Consider the following 11,981-nt stretch of genomic DNA (forward strand, 5'->3'; position numbering starts at 1 on the left):
CATTCCCTCAACCATCTTTGGTGGTGAAACTCTTGTGCTCCATAATGACCTGGAGTCATGTGGGGGTCGGTCTCGATTCTCTTTTCGCCATTCAGTGCCTCTTTGGGGGGCGAGGAGGGGTCTTCTTTGCCTTCCATCGTTGAAAGGGGTAGTATCATCCCTTCCTGGTTGGGAAGAAAAGCAGGAAACAAACTCCCTCTACACTGAGGGGGGAGGCTAGTGGAAGTCCTCACCAGTTGACCCTGCTGTAGTTGGCTCTTCCCAGCTCTTCATTGAGGAAAAGGCTAGCGCCTTTGAAGGTGGCTCCTCGCCCCCACACATGGTCACCCCTATCCCTTGTCTGCTTGGGTCCTTTTATGGCTCTGTACCTCCTCCTCAGGGCGAGGATCTTTCAGGCCCGTCCTATCCTTCGAACACGCAGAGTACCCCGAGATGGAACTCAGCGAGAGACGATTATGTTCATGATATGATGAACAAGTTGAAAGATTTCTTTTCTCTGGTAGGCCATTTGTCTATTTTTCTCTTGCTTTTCTTTCTCGGGATTGGATCCTTATATTGTTGTGTGTGACTTGCAGGGTCTGGATCAACTAGCCACCTAGACTGTCGACGATTAGGCCGAATTAGACAATGAGATTTGGTCTAGGCGAATGTTCACCTTTTGGCCACGCAGGGAGGTTGCGAAGCTGCAGTATGAAAAGGCCAAATTGGAGGTAATCCTTGACCAGGCTGATGGCTAGATACACTCACTAGAGGGTGATCTGGCTAGTCTTCGTAAAGATGTGGTCGATCTCAGGGGAGAGCTTGACTAGGCGAGGGGGGAAGCTCCCCGTGATCACTTTGAGTTGAGGATGTTGCAAGAAGAAAGGGTTTCGAAACAGGAACAATTGTCTCACCTTGAGAAGGAGTTGGAAGAGACTAAGAAGCACTGCCATGAGTTGGCTGAGATCGCACGAGAGTTGAGGAAGCTTGTCAGTGTCTGGGGCTCAACCTTGCGAGGTAAGGGGGAATTGGAGGAACTTTCTGAACCACATTCGGCGATGAAGAAGGATCGCTAGTGGATGGACAAAAGACAAAGCGAATTGATGGACGCTATGTTGCATCTTGATAAGAGGGTTAAAGCTCGCGATCAATGACTTAAAAACTTGGAAGCCGAGCTGGCTACTTCTGGCGATGAGCTTATTCTGCTCTCCCTTCAACTCCTAGAGGCTAGATTTGATCGCAACAGGGCCTTCGGCTATGGTTATGGTGTTGGTAGGGGTGGGTAAAACTACCGCCAGTTCCAACTTCGGCCAATGTCCACTCCAATTCTGACTCCAAAGGAGTCGAAAAAATTGGAGTTCAGAGTCGGAGTTCCTCTCAAACTTTCTATCGGAGTCGGAGTCGATGTTTGCTTTGACCTCTAAACTCTAAGTCTGACTGGGAAAAAAACTGTGGCAATATTTATTGCTTCTCCGAACAAAGAAAGAAAACTCTTTGTTTTTAGTGTATTTTATGCATCTGTCTCGGTTCATCTGTCTTCTGTCTCTATCTATCAATCAATCTATCTTATGTCTCTTTGTTGCTTTTTACGGTTTGGGTTCAATTTTCAAATCACTATCCTTTAGTTTTCGAGGTTTTTCTATGTTTCTTTCAAAGGGTGGGGATGGGGTAGAGTCGTAGACTTGTAGTTAGCTTTGTGAGTTTTCAAATCACTGTTAGCTTTTTGCTTTTTTGAGGTTTTTCCTTTTTTTGTTTTTTAAATTCTTGGTCTAGGGCTCCGCGAGAGGTAATGTTAGCTTTTTTGAGTTTTTACTTTTCAAATCATTGTCAGTTTTCGCATTTGAGTGTTTTTCCCTCTTTTTTTTTTTTGTTTTGTTTTGTTTTTTTTTTTTTGGTTTATAGTGGTAACAGTGCACGCGCGCACGCACACACACACACACACACACACACACACATATGTTAATTAGTTTTTACTCTCTCTCTCTCTCTCAATATCCGAGCTCCTCTTCAACACTGAATCTTTACTCTTTTCTCAATCTCATTTTCTTTTTTGCTTTTGTGGAGCCATCTTGCGAAGGGTGAAATGCATCGGAGTACATGTATACCATTCACCGGAATGTACAGCCTCCATATCATCACAGTGGTTTTAGTAGTGTCGACTATGCCATCTTTCAACGACTGCGGCCAACCGAGCCATCTCTCTCTCTCTCTCTCTCTCTCTCCCTTCCTATGTGGCGCTGATGCTCCGACTCTGACTTCAACTCTGACTCCAAAAACTCCAATTGGAGTTGGAGTCCACCCCTAATCAGAGTCGAAGTTAGAGCCCAAACCTAAGTACCGGCCTCGGTGAGCGAGGGTCGCTTAGTCTGGGGAGTTGCACGCTCGTATTGTCACCTTGAGTCTAAGGACTCAACCTCGGTGGGCCAAGGTCGCATAGTCTAGGGAGTTACACTCCCGTATTATCATCATGAGTCTAAGGACTCCACCTCAGTGGGCGAGGGTGCGTAGTCTGAGGACTTGTGCGCCTGCATTGTCACCTCCAGTCTAAAGACTCAACCTCGGTGGGTGCTATCATTTGAGATTGGAGACACATGAGGGGAAGTCAACAACTTTATTCATTGCTCTTCATTGCGTAATGCTACTAAATCAGGCATAATAGTTTTTTATATGCTCAACATTTTATGGATGCGGTAAATCCTTTCCCTAGGTGTCTTTTAGGCGATATGAACCTAGTTGGTAGTTGGCAACCAAAATGTAAGGTCCTTCCCAACGGGGACCAAGTTTTCCTTCTTCTTGTATGGTTGTTTTGGTTTCTTTTAAGACTGGGTCGCCTATTTTGAAGCCTAGGCTTGACTCTTCAGTTGAAGTAGTGCTCTGTTCTTCTTTTGATAAGGGTTGTTTGAGCCTCAGCTTCTTCCCTTTTCTCATCCAGTAGGTCAAGGTGCTCTTCCATCACTCTGTCATTCTACCCTTGGCCGAAATGTTAGATGCGGTAGTTTGGGTTTCTAGTTTCTATGGGCACCACTGCCTCACTCTTGTAGTCTCTAAGGGCACCAATGGATTTCCACAAGAATTTGATTATGCTTTTTGTTGTGACTATTGCTAGGAGTTCTATTTTGGCCCACTTGGTGAAGTAGTACACGACGATGACCACAAACCTCACGCCTTCTTTTTCCGGCAGGAGGGGTCCCACCAGGTCAATTCTCCATTGCCCAAATGGCCAAGGGGATGTTATGAAGGTTGCTCTTTTGGTGGGCAACGCGGTATCAAAGCAAATACTTGGCACTTCATGCACTTATTTACAAATTTTTTTGCATCCATAATGGTGCGGGGTGATGCACCTCAACAAGGGGGTCGAGAAAACCCGCTTATAAAGGATTTCGTCGATCCTGGTGAATCGTGTGGCCCTTCTTTTAATCCTTCTTGCCTCTTCCTTTTTTGTATGGAGCTCTCCGGTACTCAGGTCTCTCATCACCTCTTGAGCCCACTCCGGTTCCCCTTGTCTTACTTTAGAGACCTCGACCCCGACGGTTGAGACTTCCACCACTTTGCTTACTACTTCCCACGACAGGATGGATTCTTCCATTCCCGAAGCTGTCTGTGCCAGCTTGTCTGCTACTGTTATTCTCCCATGGTCTTTGTTCAATACCAAAATAATAAAATCAGTCACACTTTTCCCATACCACCAGTAAGTAATTTTTCAATTTTTCGCCTCTAGTCATATATTCTCCCAATACTCGATTAACTATCACTTGCGTGTCTGCTTTTACCTCGACTAAGGTGGCTCACAGTGCCTTAGCTATTGAGAGTCCTACTACCAATGCTTCGTACTCAGCTTCGTTGTTAGTTATTTTTTAAATTGAGTTTTGAGTTTCGCCATGTAATGGTGTTCTTGTAATAGCTACTTATTATTCCCTTGCTAGTATGGCAGAATGAGCCATCAACGAAGACCTGTTTGGGCTTCCCGATCAGTGTGGTCGACACTTCTTTGGAAAAGTTGGTAAATTTGGTGACAAAGTCTGCTAGGGCGTGGCCCTTCATCGTGTGCCTTGGCTAGTAACGCTGTCAAACTCACATAGTTCAATTGACCAGCTCACCAGGCGTCTGGAGGCTTCTGGCTTCTGCAATACCCTCTTTAGAGGAGTCTCTATCAAGAGATTGATGGGATGAGCTTGTAAGTATTGCTGATCCAAGTGACTATTACCAGCACGAAGGCTAACATCTCCATTCAAGGGTATCTTGACTCTGCCCCTTATAGGGCACGACTTGTGTAGTATACTAGTCTCTAAACTGCCCCTTCTTCTTTGATCAAAGTCGTCGATATTGCGTGTGGTGATATTGTCGATATACGTAACCCATGTCCCCTTGCTTGGGTTGACTTAACAATGGTGGGCTAAATAGGAATTGCTTTAGTGTTTAGAATGCTCGATCGTAATCATCGTTCCAAGGGTGCATTTTGTACAAGACCCTAAAAAATGATAGGCACTTATCTGTGGATCTGGATACAAATCTGTTTAGCGCTGCCACTCTACCGGTCAGCCTTTGTGTCTAGCTATTGTTTCGAGGGGCTTTTTTTTTTTTTTATAAAGAGTCAGGGCCACTTGTCGGGTGACCTCTCCCCAGTTTTATAAAAGACACCTCACTTCAAGCGGAGGGAAACCATGGATACAACTTGGTACTTAGTGTTTACAACAAATCCAACCCAAGCAAATCAACTATTGACTCTACCAAGAAACTTAAAGCCAAAACCAAACAACATTGTTCACAAATAAAAGCAAAAGAAAAAAACCAGGAACCTGAGACACCCAAGAGTCAACACCGAATTTGAGGCAAACCCAGCCTATCAGTACACAGTACACCTCTCAATAAATGGGGTATCAAGTCCCATGAATCCCAAATATTATTGACTCCCTGAGAGCCCAAACGAGCCAACAAATTAGCAGCTGAATTACCTTCTCTATAGACATGCCGCAGTCTAAATGTAACTTGCTGTAAAAGGACCATAAGCTCCTCCCAAAATTCTTCAAGATACCAAACAAAAAGTGTGGAGTACCAAGCTTGAGTCACCAAAAAGAGGGTGAGGACCTGCTAGTGTGGATGGCTAAGGAAGATGGGGTTTTTACAACAAAAAGTGCATGGGAGGTGGTGAGAATAAAATCTCCTAAGTTTAATTGGGCCCAATGGATTTGGCATCCAAGCCTCCCAAAAAATATTGCTGTAACTATGTGGAAAAGTGCTAACAACGCTTTAAGTGTGGATGATCGTGTTCGTCGAACAGGTATACCTTTGGTCTCAAAGTGTAATTGTTGTGAAAAAGGTGGATATGAGGATATTAACCATGTGTTGGCTACGGGTGAGGTGGCGGCTTCTATTTGGGAGAGATGCATGAAACAAGTTGGTATGCCTTGGAGACAGTTTCATAGCTGGTATGAAGTGGTGCAAACGTGGTTTAGTAAAGCTTCTAAAGTTACTATGAAGGGACAGTTACTCGGGATAATCCCCTCTATAGTCACTTGGCAGCTATGGCTTAGAAGATGCAGCGCGCAGATGGAAGGAAGAAGCTTTGTCTCGGCAAGTAGTTCATCAGCAGACCTGGAAACTCAAGCATCAGAGTTGAGTTTATCAAAGATCGATCCAGTCTTGCCCAACTACGAACTCTTCCTTGCTGTCCGTTACACCACGACATCATATTTCCTTCAAAGTTTGCTTCAAACATCCCCACCGCATCAATAAAATTATTAAATTCTCTCATAGCAATGGCCGGTCTAGGTCTTCCTCCAATCCTCTCCTCATCGTTACGGATAATGTTAAAATCACCCATGATAATCCAAAAAGTGTTACCAGTGCTCAAACTACTCAAATCCTCCCAAAGCCTTCTGCGATCCAGGTACGAACATTTAGCATAAACAACAGTGATAAGAATTTGTTTATCCTTTTCTTTAACCAAAAGAGAAATACTTTGACCCTTTATGGACTTTACAGTAACATTCACATTGGAGTTCCACAGCACCCATTGCTTACCTCCAGCACCCTCATTAGAAATACATCCCCCAAAATTCATTCTGTTTTGAAGCCGAGACATACAATGCTCACCAACAAAAGGTTCCGCAATTGCTACCACATTCACTTTATACTTCCTAACCATTTTTAACAACTGCTCTTTAGAGGTACCGAGGCCCTTAAATTCCAGTATAGAAAAGGATTCATAAATCTAATTTTGATGGTTTGCTCTTGACCCTAATAGAATTCCTCTTTTTAGAAACTGAGTCTCCTTCACTACTTTCTCTAGGCCTCTCAGTGTCTGAGTTAATTTCCTGAGTTTTCTGAAGATGCACTAAATCATACCCACATTCGGAGTCAGAGAAGGATTTTGATGCCACCTCAAGCGACAAACCTCCCACCTGGTTAGCTGCATGTACTTCCAAATCTTCACCCTCCACATCCTGCGACTCTCCCACCTCTCGGATCCGAGCAGCCTAAATTTCATCCAAAGTCAATGGCACGGCAGATACAAGCTCATCCTGTATCAAAACAGGGGAAGCCGCCTCTGCCCCTAGACAATTCTTTTCTACATGATCATCTCCACCTGGCGGAATGGCCTGAACCATCTCAAAGGCCTTTTCTATTTCTTCTAATTCCCCCTCTTCTAAGTCTTTTAACAGAAACAGGTCACCCTTTTTCACACCTTCCTGATCCAAACCCAAATTATTTCCTAGCAACTCTGAATCCTGCTGAACAACATCATTTCCCTTAAGCCCAGAGGACTCTCCTGGCTCATGGCTTGTAATAGCCACATTATGTGTCTCCAACTCAGTGTTCATCTTTAGATTCCGCACACCTTTTACCTGCACTGATTTCTCAACGTTATTAGGCTCCCCTTCCTTTGGGTTTTTCGTCTCCTTGTGTCGACCAAATCTCAACTTTCCCACTTCACCATTTCTAGAATTCTTCTCTACCTTTTTGCACGTACTGAAGTTATGCCCTTGCATCTTGCACATACAACAGTAAGCGGGAAGAGTCTCGTAAACCACAGGCTGATAACGACTTGAAGGGGCTCGAGGAATCCCAATCCAAAACCCATCAATCGGTTTCTTCGCTGCATCCATCTCAACACAAAATCTTGCTCCATTTGTTCGAGTGGCACATCTCGTGCTATTATCGCTTCTTAAATAAGTTCCAATCGGCAGGGCTAGGTTCTGGAGGTAAGATTCGTGGTAGAAATTGGCGGTAAACCAGGTAAAACCACCCACACCGGAACCAAAGATGGTGACCATGGAGCAAGATTTTGTGGATGGCTAAGTTCGAGTGGATACTTTGCAGATTTCGAGGGCTTGATCACCATGATCACCTTAATTTTCTCCATGTTGGCTTCTATCCCTCTCTCAGACACTATGAAATCCAGAAATGTCCCCGAGTCAACGTCGAATGCGCACTTGGTTAGGTTCAACTTCATCTTGTATTGGCGCAATACAATGAAGACTTCTCTCAAATCCTCTAAGTGTTAGGACGACTCTTTGCTCTTAACTAGCAGGTCATCATTGTATACCTCCATACTATGCCCAATCTAATTTTTGAGCATTTGATTCATGAGCCTTTGGTATGTTGCCCCAGAATTCTTCAACCTAAACGGGATGACTTGGTAGTAGTACAATCCCCGATCTATTATGAATGAGGACTTTTCCTTGTTGGCCGGGTTCATTTAGATCTGCTTGTATCCCGTGTAAGCGTCCATGAAACTTAGCATGCAATGACATGCCATAGAATCAACAATCAAGTCGATGTGTGGTAGCAAGAAGCTATCATTTGGGTAGACTTTGTTTAGGTTGGTGAAATCCACATACATCCTCTATTTGCCGTTAGATTTCTTCACTAGTACGACGTTGGATAGCAACTCGGGATAGTGGGCTTCTCTAATGAATCCTGTGGTGAGCAATTGTTCAACATCTTCGGTTATGGTTACGTACTTCTCCATGTTGAACGATCTTCTCTTCTGGAAAACCTTCTTACTCTCCGGGCCGACATAGAGGCAATGTTCGATGACTGCGTTGTCTATTCTGAGGATATCTTCGTGGCCCTTTGCAAACACGTCCCTATGTTAAACTAGGAGCTGCTTCAGTGCCTCTCGAATCTCGACCTAGAGCCTAGTCCCGATTCGTGTTGTAGCCTTCGGTCGCTCTGGTGTAATGTCACTAGCTCCAGTGGCCCATTTGTCTATACTTGTTGCAGGTTTTCTTTATCCCGCACTTCTACATCACGATCAAGGAGGACTGGCGGTAGGGGTGGAACCTCGCCCTAATTCTAATTTTCCAGCTTACGGACATTCGTTCTCATTGTTTTGATTTCTTGTACATAGCACTCCTGTGTCAGGGCTTGCTCACCTTGTACCTCTCCTACTCCCGCCTTGGTCGGGAACTTTATCTTTAAATGATAGGTTGAAGCGACAGCTTCGATGATGTTCAAGATTGGGTGCCCCAATATGGCGTTGTAAGATAAGGGGGCTCTGACCACTAGGAAGTCGATCGTAGTGGTGGTGGTGTGTGCTCCTTTCCCGGCTGTGATTAGTAGGTTATGGCGCCTGGGGGTTGTACTACATCTCTGGAGAATCCCTCCAGTGGTGTGGGTGACGGTTGTTGTCTACTAGGATCAAAGCCCATTTTGGCAAACACATCCCAAAAGTGAATATCGGTCAAACTCCCATTGTCGACCAGAATCCTTCTAGTAGTGTAGTTTCCAACTAACAACGTTACTACTAGTGCATCGTCATATGGATATAGGACCCCTTCACAATGTTCCTATCCAAAGGAGATGTTCACCATGTTCTTATGTCTCAACTGTTTGGGGGGTCTCTCCATTGTGTACACCTCCTCGTACCTCGCCTTATGACTGTGTGCCTTTTTATTGGATGTGGAGGATCCCCCTTCGGCGAATCCTCCTGCTATCATGCAGATCTCATCCAATGGTGCGTCTTTACGGTTTGGGTTCTGGCAAGGAGCATTTCGATCATCTTCACCCGTTGTTCATTGCCTTTTAGGACTCCTGCTTCGACAGGCATTTCGATCTCGCTCCATCCTTTACCTCGACACTTGATTTGGGGCTTTCGAACGTTTCACAATCAGCCGCGATTTAGGGGTTTCGAGTCTTCTTTTCATTGTGTAGTCATCTCCCGTCCAGTGACTATCCAAATGATGGTAGGTACAGAAATTTCGTCCTCTCCTTCTAACTATACACTTAGATTATTATGAATGAATCTCAGACCACGTTCTTGAGGGGGTGCTCGTCCTTCTCGTTTTTTATCATGTTGGTTTCGGCCAGCTTTCTCCGAGGTTCTTCTTTCACCCGTCCTCTGAGGGTCTTTACCTGCTACATTCATCTCTATTTTTCTTGGTGCGATTAAGGCTTGAAGCATGTCTTCGGCATTCACAAAGTCGTCGGCCCTATCCATGGACTCTTTCAGTGTCGACAAAGTCCTCCACACAAATAACAATTTACCCAAAGGAATATTGTTATTTGGCCGGGTCATAGATGGTATAAGGTAGTTAAATATAAATTGTATAGTTTTAGGATCAACTTATGCATTCAGTAGTCGGCCTAAAGGAAGGTCATTGTTTGGCCAAACTCTGATTTCATATTAGTTACGTTAACTAGCCTTATTGGGTGAAAGCCACTAGCATGCTATAATTTACTGTTCAAAGACTTTGATTGCAATAATACAATAGGTATCTCGTAAGGGCTTGCTTTTATAAAGCCATAGAATTTTCTTTAATTTTATGTCATGTTGTCCTGTTGATTTTGTTGTTGAAGTAGACTAAAACTAGCATAATGATAATTATAGTTTATTTATGGTTGTCAATACATTAAAAATAATGGGATATTTTATTTATTGTGAGTTTCTTTTGTTTTACTTATAGTGAACACATCTTTGATATATGTCAATTTGAATAACATTTCAGTTCTTAATGAATTCAATTTTGCAAAATGGAAAGATCATGTTACTATTGTTTTTGGGTGTATGGATTTGGACTATGTGCTTCGGTTTGATGAATCTCCAAAGCCTATTGATAAGAGTTCTACTAATAAGAGGGCAGCTTATGAGGAATGGAAGCACTCTAATCACATGAGTCTTATATAAATAAAGCATTCCATTCTTGATTCTAGTTGGGGTGCAATGTTTGAAGAGGAAAATGCCAAGAAGTTCCTAACCCAAATAGTAGACCGAACTGTAGGATCGAAAAAATGTAGAGAGATGTATGCTTCTTAGCAAACTTATCTCAATGCGGTATAATGACAAAGACAACATAAGGGAGTTCATTATGGAAATTTCAAATCTTATTACTAGATTGAGAGCATTAAAGTTAGCATTTTTCTGATGAAATTCTTGTGTAGCTCATTTTGATTTATCTTATTGCAGAATTTGGTCCCTTTAAGATTAACTATAACATTCAAAAGGACAAATGGATTCTTATGAGCTCATTGCTTAATGTGTGTAGGTGGAAGAGAGGATAAAACAAGAAAAGACAGAAAATACTCACTTGGAAACTTTTCCTTGAGGAAATCTAGGCACCAAGAAAAGAAAGAGTAATAATAAAACTAAACGATATGGATGCTAGGACTTCATAGGCAATTGTGCAGCAAAGACAGGATAAGGTTTATATATGTTACTTTTACATGATGGTTAGTCATGTGAATAATGATTGTCTCAAATATCTATAAGTGGCTTGCAAAAAAGGTGATTTCTCTATTTTTATTTGAACTGAAACTGGCTATTGTACCACCTAACACTTGGTGGTTAGATTCAGGAGCTATTATTCACATAAGTGTTACTATGCTAAATTACCAAAAGTGCCGAAAGTCAAATGATGCTGAAAAATTTATTTACTTGGGAGATGACAATAAAATTAGTGTGGAGGCAACTGGAGTATCGATTAAAATTAGAATATGATTTTTATTTAGATTTGGATGAGACTTTTTATGTACCGTTGTTTAGACGAGATTTAATTTTTGTTTCTTGTTTGGACAAATTCGGTTATTCTTGTTTATTTAGAAACGCGAAACTTAGTCTTTTATGAGATCAAATGTTATTGGTATTGGTTCTCTAATTAATAATTTTTATTTGTTATATTTGCAAGCCTCTCACTTAAAGATAAATGAAGCATTGCATGTATAAAGTTGTAGTACAAAGCGAAGATTAACTAATGAGAATTCTTTTATATGTGGCATAAGCGTTTGGGACATATCTCGAAAGAAAGAATTGAAAGACTTGTGTCAATTGGAATTCTTGGTCCTCTTGATTTTTCATATTTTAAAATCTGCGTTAAATGTATAAAGCGCAAGCAAACAAATATAAGGAGAATAGTTGCCAACAGGAGTTCAGGTGTCTTAGAAGTGATACACATTGACTTTTGGGATCCATTCCCTACGACATCTTGGAATGGTCAACGATACTTAATCACTTTTATAGATGATTGACTATTCTAGTTTTTAATATCCATATACATTAAAAATCACAAGTATTGGATTTTTTAAGGATTATAAAGCTAAAGTTGAAAATTAGTTTGATAAAAAAACTAAGGTCGTTAGATGTGAGCGTGTTGGTGAATACTATGATAGATATGACAGATCAAGTGAACCAAGGCCCAAGGCATTTGCAAGGTATTTTAGAAGAAAGTGATATCGTTTCTCACTACACAATGCTAGGGACTCCACACCAAAATGATGTAGCTAAGGGAAAAAATTGAACCCTAAAGAGCATGGTTAGGAGTATGATAACACATTCTTCTTTATTGGAGTCACTATGGGTAGAGACTGTAAAGACCGCAGTTCACATCCTTAATCAAGTTGCTAGTAAAGCAATAGCTAACAACCCATATGAGTTATGAATGGGAAAAAGGCTTAGTATTAGGCATTTTCATATTTGGGATTGTCCAGCTGAGACTAGGCCCTATAGGCTAAATAAAAAGAAATTGAACTCAAGAATAATTAGCTACTACTTTGTTGAATACTCG

Source organism: Juglans microcarpa x Juglans regia, chromosome 3D (assembly GCF_004785595.1).
Source record: "Juglans microcarpa x Juglans regia isolate MS1-56 chromosome 3D, Jm3101_v1.0, whole genome shotgun sequence".
NCBI lineage: Eukaryota > Viridiplantae > Streptophyta > Magnoliopsida > Fagales > Juglandaceae > Juglans > Juglans microcarpa x Juglans regia.